Source organism: Portunus trituberculatus, chromosome 37 (genome assembly GCF_017591435.1).
Source record: "Portunus trituberculatus isolate SZX2019 chromosome 37, ASM1759143v1, whole genome shotgun sequence".
Classification (NCBI taxonomy): Eukaryota; Metazoa; Arthropoda; class Malacostraca; order Decapoda; family Portunidae; genus Portunus; species Portunus trituberculatus.
The window spans coordinates 17776897-17785473 of NC_059291.1; positions in this window are offsets into that span (position 1 = coordinate 17776897).

Here is an 8577-nt window from a genome sequence, read left to right on the forward strand (position 1 = left end):
AAAAAGAAAGTTAAGAAAAAGGCCCAGTTGAGTGCAGGCTCTCTAAAAGTGTGAAAAGTGCCAAAACCGTCAGCCAAAGAAAGGGGAGCAAATGCCTCGATACCTTCCTCTTAAAAGAAGACAAGTCGTAGGAATTTGGAAATACAGATGCAGGAAAGGAGTTCCAGAGTTTACCAATAAAAGGGATGAATGATTGAGAGTACTGGTTAACTCTTGCAATAGCGAGTTGGACAGAATAGGGATGAGAGGAAGAAGAAAGCCTTGTGCAGCGAGGCCGCAGGAGAAGGGGAGGCATGCAGTTAGCAAGAACAGTAGAGTAGTTAGCATGAAAATAGCGATAAAAGATAGAAAGGGATGCAACATTTTGGCGGTGAGAAAGAGGCTGAAGTCAGCTAGTCAGAGGAGGGGAGTTGATGAGACGAAGAGCTTTCGATTCCACTCTATCAAGCAAAACTGTGAGTGGACCCTCCTAAACATGCGAAGAGTACTCCATACACGGACGAATAAGGCCCTTATACAGAGTAAGCAGTTGGAGGGTTGAGAAAAACTGGCGGAGACGCCTCAGAACACCTAACTTCATGGAAGCTGTTTTAGCAAGAGATGAGATGGGAAGTTTCTAGTTAAGATTATGAACAAAGGACAGACCGAGGATATTCATTGTGGAAGAGGGAGACAGTTGAGTGTCATTGAAGAAGAGGGGATAGTTGTCTGGAAGGTTGTGTCGAGTTGATAGATGAAGGAATTGAGTTTTTGAGGCATTGAAAACTACTAGATTTTCTCTGCCCCAATCGGAAATCTTAGAAAGATCGGAAGTCTGGCGTTCTGTGGCATCCCTGCGTGATCTGTTGACTTCCTGAAGGGTTGGTCGCCTCTGAAAGAACGTGGAAAAATGTAAGGTGGTCATCAGCGTAGGAGTGGATAGGGCAAGAAGTTTGGTTAAGAAGGTCATTAATGAATAACAGAAAGAGACTGGGTGACAGGACAGAACCCTGAGGAACACCACTTCTAATGGATTTAGGAGAAGAACAGTAGCCGTCTACCACAGCAGCAATTGAACGGTCAGAAAGGAAGCTTGAGATAAAGTTGCAGAGAGAAGGATAGAAGCCGTAAGAGGGCAGTTTTAAAATCAAAGCTTTAGGCCAGACTCTATCAAAAGCTTTTCATATGTCTAACGCTATAGCAAAAGTTTCACCGAAATCTCTAGAAGAGGATCATCAAGACTCAGTAAGGAAAGCCAGAAGATCACTAGTAGAGCGAGCGATCAGACAGAAGATTGTGAAGTGACAGATGTTTGAGAATCTTCCTATTAAGGATAGATTCAAAAACTTTAGACAAGCAAGAAATTAAAGCCATAGGACGGTAGTTTCAGGGTTAGAACGATCACCCTTTTTAGGAACAGGCTGAATGTAGGCGAACTTCCAGCAGGAAGGAAAGGTAGAATTCGATAGACAAAGTTGGAAGAGTTTGGCCAGGCAAGGTGCACGGAAGCACAGTTTTTGAGAACAATATGGTCCATAAGCCTGAAGGTTTAGGCCAGCGAGGGCATGGAAAACATCATTACGAAGAATTTTAATAATATGTAATTTTGCCACTGTACACACCACTATTGTTTTGTAGTGTAGGTACACAGAATTATCGTTGTATGGAACTTGAGTGTTTTTCAGATCACTTTGATCATTATCATTTCACCCGGTGTGGTTCACAGTTTATGTTAGTTAGGCAGTATAACTAGTATATGAGGAGCAGGGTGGGGACTTCTTCACTGTTGGAGACCAGGACAGTTATTAGATTATAATGGTGATGATTACTGTCACTCTTTATGTGGGGGCCCTAATGCACACACAGGCACCGCATCGGATATTGTTCCTATAAACGCATACGATTTAAAGGAAGATGATGGTTGTTTCACCAATCCAGGGTCACTAAGGCCAGCATGTTGTAGTGTAGTTTATTCAGTAATATTTCAACCTGTAGAGAGTCACACAAATAATGCCCAATACAATATAGCGCAATGAGCCCTATGAATAGATATGGATAGAAAACACAACACCGGCAATAAATATATATATATAATATATATATATATATATATATATATATATATATATATATATATATATATATATATATATATATATATATATATATATATATATATATTAGCAAAACGGAAACACACAACTGATGACTGGACAGCTGTACAGGTGGCTATCATAAATACGATAACACAGGGAACTGTTACAATATTTTAATATTTTATACAAAACTCAAATTAAGTGATGCTTGTGATATATGCGGCAACTTGGTACTGTACCAACAGAAAGATATTCTGCTAATGTAACTAAAATTGATAGTTATGGTAAGAAATTATTTATTGGAAGCATGTAAAAAATAATATGGTTTTTGTGTTTAATGGAAGAGTAGGAGAGGACAATATGATTGGTAAGGAAACTATTGTATTTAATATACTGTTGTGGATTACGTTATTGGATCACCATTCCTCCTGACTGCTGCTCAAAACATGAAGGTGTTGGAGTTTGATCCACTTTTTTCGGATGTGCATTGTGGTACATCACTAAGCATTAAAAATAGTAGCGATTTTATGGAGCAAGAGTGCTGGAGTGGTGAAAGGTATCACAAACGACTAACGGGAAAGAAGTGTTACCATATAGTAAGCAAATCAGGACACTGGGATCAACATAAAGCTGATGATTATGTTAGTAATACAAACCAGGAGTTGGTGACATACGTACGTGATTGAGAATGCAGATCTTAAAGTCTGTTTCGGAATTGAATTCTGATCTGAAGAAAATATTAAATGAAATACAAACAAAAAATGGAAAAGAGTTAAAACTAAAGAGAAAATCTCATTTCAAAGTTACGGACGGTCAAAACTAAAGATTCCAGACTTTATTGGAAAATTTTGCATTGGACACAAATGAAGTCTGATATTCCAGTTCTTATCACTGAATTTATGAGCCATTTCTAAGCGACTGGCACAAGAAGGTGTTACTGAAAAATTCCCAACTGCCATGAATAGTGACATTGATGGTAACAGTGTGTTCAATAGGGAAATCACATCAAGAGGAAGACATTAAGAAATGTACACAAAAATTTAAGAAAAAAGAACTGCTTCAATTGACAATATCATTAGTGTATACATTAAGAACACCAAGCACATGTTATGTCCACTTTATGCTGAGCTTTTGAACCAAATCTTACAAACAGGAAACATCCCACGAGACTGGCTAACTGGAATAATTGTACCTATTTATAAGAACACAGGAGACACTCACGATGTAAACAGTTACTTTGTTGAGTTGTTTAGGAAAGTTGTTTTACAACAATACTAAATTGAAGAGTGACGGAATTTTGTGATAGCAGTTATGTTCTAAATGAAATGCAGACTGGTTTTAGGCAGGGATATTGCACTGCTCATCATGTATTTGTAATGAAAGGCCTATTTGATTGATTTCAGTACAAGAAGAAAAAGCTTTACTGTTTATATGCAGACTATAGGAAAGCATTTCACCTTGTATGGAGAGATGCACTGGGCTAAAACTACTCAAGGTAGGAGATAATGGTAAAATTATCACTTATAACAAAGACATGTATAGCAATATGGAATTTTGCGTTACTGTTAATCAGTATCTTTCAGATTGTTTTATCAGTTACACTAGAGTTACACAAGGAGAAAATTTATCACTGCTATTGTTCTCTTTATATGTGTGAATGATCATCTGCTAAAAAGAAAACCATTCTTTATTATGTCAGTATTGGAAATGAATGGGTTGGTGATATGCTGAAGATTCTTGTGTCAATTAAAATATGCAGATGATACCGTCATATTAGTTGAGAGTGATACAGGTTTATGTAATGCACTGAAAGCAATGGAAACCTATCGTGATCAATGGAAGCTGGATAGCAGCTGTAAAAACACTAGAATGACTTTATTTTCAATGATCAAGAAGAAATTTCAACTTGATCAATATAAGTGTTTACGATAGGTGTTATGATGAACTATAATGGGTATTTTAAAACATGTCAGGAACAACTTGGTCAGCAAGGAAGAGGAGCAATGTACAGCAAAATGTCGAAAATTAGATCTACCAATAATTGATCTGCAACTGGAGCTGTTTGGTGCAATGGTGCTACCTGTTATAACGGATGGTTGTGAGGTTTGGGGCTTCAAAGGTATCAAGGACAAGAAAATGTACACGTAACCTTTGTCAAACACTGATGACTTAATGTCCGCAAAACAACATGTATATGGTGAGTTAGGAAATTATCCTGTAAGTGTTCACATAAAAACAAGAACGTTGAATTATTGCCTATTGGACTAGATCACTAACTGGTAAACATAGCAAACTTGGTTACAGAGCCTGATGTATCAGTGTCCTTTTAATTATACTGTATGCTGAAAATACTTATAAGTCACCATGGTTACATTATATAAGAACTCTTACGTTTCATTTAAAGATTGCTTTGTTTTTCAAAGATATCTAAGGAAATTACCCAAGTCTCATAGGATTAGCATTAGTAGATGAAGAACTAGTAATCATCGATTACCAATTGTAACTAACGGGTAGGAGGTATACTAGATGCCCAAGAGAGGACAGGATTTGTAATAAATGTAATAATAACGTAATAGGGGACGAGTTCCATGTTTTGCTTGAATGTAATAACAACGATATACAAGAACTCATGACAAACTACTTACCCATAATTACAGAAATAATCCAACCCGGTATAAATTTGTAGAATTATTACAAAGTGACAGATACACGATACAACACAAGTTAGCGATATTTGTTTTGTTAAGTATTATGTGTAAAGAGACACAATGGGTAAATTTATAATGTATACTGTGTATGGAAACTGTCCTCCATACTTTATTAAAAAGCCTGACCATAATAATAAAAAGTTCAAGTCTGTGTGTGTGTGTGTGTGTGTGTGTGTGTGTGTGTGTGTGTGTGTGTGTGTGTTTCACTGTTTGATCTGCTACAGTCTCTGACGAGACAGCCAGACGTTACCCTACGGAACGAGCTCAGAGCTCATTATTTCCGATCTTCGGACAGGCCTGAGACCAGGCACACACCACACACCGGGACAACAAGGTCACAACTCCTCGATTCACATCCCGTACCTACTCACTGCTAGGTGAACAGGGGCTACACGTGAAAGGAGACATACCCAAATATCTCCACCCGGCCGGGGAATCGAACCCCGGTCCTCTGGCTTGTGAAGCCAGCGCTCTAAACACTGAGCTACCGTGGCGTGTGTGTGTGTGTGTGTGTGTGTGTGTGTGTGTGTGTGTGTGTGTGTGTGTGTGTGTGTGTGTGTGTGTGTTAGTCAATCAACAAGCCAGACAATCATTTACGTAGTCCCTTTATTTTGTCCCTGTCTCTGTCTGTCATAGAGTGAGCGAGGGCGGCGGTTGAGCCGTCATCTTCTTATTTCAACACACTTTGACAAACTGGTCCGAAGAAAACATTTAAATTCATATCAAAGTAATAGAAATAAAACGAGGAAGATAGAGCAATGGGTCGCATCTACAGCACTCTGAAAGTCTCTGCCCACCTGGAGGTGGTTGGGGTGTGGTGGCGCCGACCGCCTCACCCTCTGTCTGCCCAGCAGCAAGGGGAAGGGAGGCCGGCGCCTGCTGGGGGCCTTCAGCTTCCCCAGCGCGGTGGACGGGGCAGGCCAGCACATGTCTGCCCAGAAGATCTTGGTGCCCGTTGGCAGGGTAGCCAAGAAGGATGGGGCCACGCCCGTCAGGGTGGACATCCTGGCGGGGAGTGCCTCGTGGCCCGCCGTGAGATCCCGCTCGCTGACCTGCGGGTGGGTCTCAAGGCAAACACAATCGGGCGCCGTTCTGCACTCTTCTTCAGCCTCAAGGCAGGCCAGGCTGAAGAAGTCGCAGTGTATTACAGCAGAAGGCTCCTCAGCGAACCAAGCCCATCCCAGGAGGACAAGCAGGAACGAATGAAAACCGAGCAGCACATCAGCCTATCCCCTGAGGGCGACGAGACAACCACCAGCCTGGACCACCAGGCTGGTGAAATCAAGCCAAGCCTGCCCCCATATGCCGTTTACACAAGCCCCAGCAAGACCGCAGCCGAGGTCACGTACTGTGTCCTCACCCCCCAGGTCACGGTCATTTACCCTCTGCATGGCCAAAGGTGGGCCGCTCCCCAGGCCCAGCCCTACCAGGAAAGGGGACATGCTACTCAGGCTGACGAGACCGTGGACAGCCTGACCCCCGAGGTCGTACACCGTGACCTCGGGGATGGCCAGAAGTGGGTCGCCCCCCAGGCCCGACCCTGGCGACAGAGAGACTATACTACTCAGGCTGACGAGACCGTGGACAGCCTGAACCCCGAAGTCGTACACCGTGACCTCGGGGATGGTTAGAGGTGGGCCGCTCCCCAGGCCCACCTCCGACACAGGAGGGAAGAGCCACGTTGGAGATCATCTGTGGGGGGACGGAAGGGCGTTGTCTTGCAGCCTTCCATTTCTTCCCCCTCTAACAAGGGAAAGGAAGTCCCGAGGGGCGGCAGGGACGGGGGCCGGGGCCTAGTGGGCAGCCTGCTCCGATGTGTGCTGGCCATGGCCTTCACTTTACTCGTCTACCACGTGTGCATGGAGTGATACGTGTGCATGGAGTGATTCTAGTCAGGATAGGATAGCTTAGGTTAGATTAGGTTAGGTTAGGATAGAATAGGATAGGATAGGTTAGGTTAGGATAGCTTAGGTTAGGTTAGGTTAGGTTAGGATAGGATATGTTAGGTTAGGTTAGGATAGGTTACATTAGGTTAGGTTAGGTTAGCTTAGGTTAGGTTAGCTCTCTCACTCTCTACTTCAAATCTCAATACGACTTCATATTCTCATTCAAAACATTCTTAACACTCTTTATCCTCACAATAATGGACAAATATTCTTCCTATATTAATGCAACCACAAAAACACACGTTTTCTCACTCAAACTAAAACTTTCTCAATGCACTCAACCTCCAAACCACCAATCCTACAACACACCGCCCAACAACACCTCTCATACTTACCACTTCCTATACCTACATTTCAACAAACCCTTTCATAACCTACCACACCACAGAATCATCACAAAACTTACACCGCTACCCATACACGGAACAACATTACGCTGCATAAGCTCTTTAAGCGACACACAATATTATAATAAACCATTCTCATTTACATTGGCCTCAACTCATTAGCGGGCTGCCTCAGGGATCGCTTCTAGATTAATCATTTCGATACTGGAATTTAATACTCACTCATTTTACTCAATTCAACGAACACATCAAATGGACACACACAAGGCAAATGCAGGTTAACATTAACAAATGCAAACTATTTACTCTACATACACCAAATACACACAACAACTTGTAGCTTCAGACTATGAAAAAAAACATTTACGAGTTAGTTACCTCTCATCTTGGTCTAACAACACCATGCATACAGGCTGGAAATGAGGCAAATACCAGTCATTTTACGAGTGTTAAAAGCACAGGTCCCGAGGCAATATTATACCTGTATTTGGTAACACCGCATTTACTACATTACGCTGCATACTTCTGGGCCCCATATTATACGAAGGATATACGAATAACAGAATCACCACAAAGGACAATTGAAAAAAGATACAGTGATATTCCCTACGAAGCGAGATTTCAGATACTATAGCTAAAGTTGCATTCCTTAAACAAACGTGCAGGGGTTAAGAGGGGTTCTGATACAAATATCTAAGTGGTGTAAGGCTTATGAATAACAAAAGGGACAGGAGCAAAGCTCTTACGATTCATCACTAACAAGGATCGAACAGAAAATAAAGGCTTCCAGCTTGAGAAATTTACCTTGAAGAAAGAGATGGGCAGGAACTGGTTCTCTAGCAGAGTGCTTCATGAATGGAACGGACTCACTACTCATGTCACTAGTGCCGAGTCAATAAGTTGCTTTAAAAGAAGATGACACAAGTTTATGGGTGAGGACGATAGGTGGAATTAGGTGGTGGTGGTGGTGGTGGTGGTGGTGGTGGTGGTGGTTGAGGTGGTACCAGTAAAGAAAGGTTAATTTGAGGAAAGTTAATTCATGTATAATCATTAATTAATCAATATTATCACTCCCACTGTGACCTGACATCCTGTTCCATATCACTTTTTCCTCCACCTGTTACCAGCCTTCTGTCCTTGACGACAACCTCCCACGGAACAGGTTACACCTCACTGTTAATAACCTCTTAATATTATGCAATTACTTATCATTTTCCTGAAATAACATATCTGATAATGATCTTGGTTGACGAATTTTATGAACACTTTATAAAATCGACTTGGGCAAACTCTCTAAATTCAAGGCTGTTTAGCGGCATCTCTCCACCAACATTGGCGTCAAATCGCCTCCATTGGTGGCAAGATATCAGTAAAGTTGTCAGTGTGGTGACTCCTTTAGTGCCAATTTCTGATCCCACCTCGCCGCGTCTGGATTCATTTGATTACTAACTCATCTGTGACTCACGACAATATACACACACACACACACACACACACACAC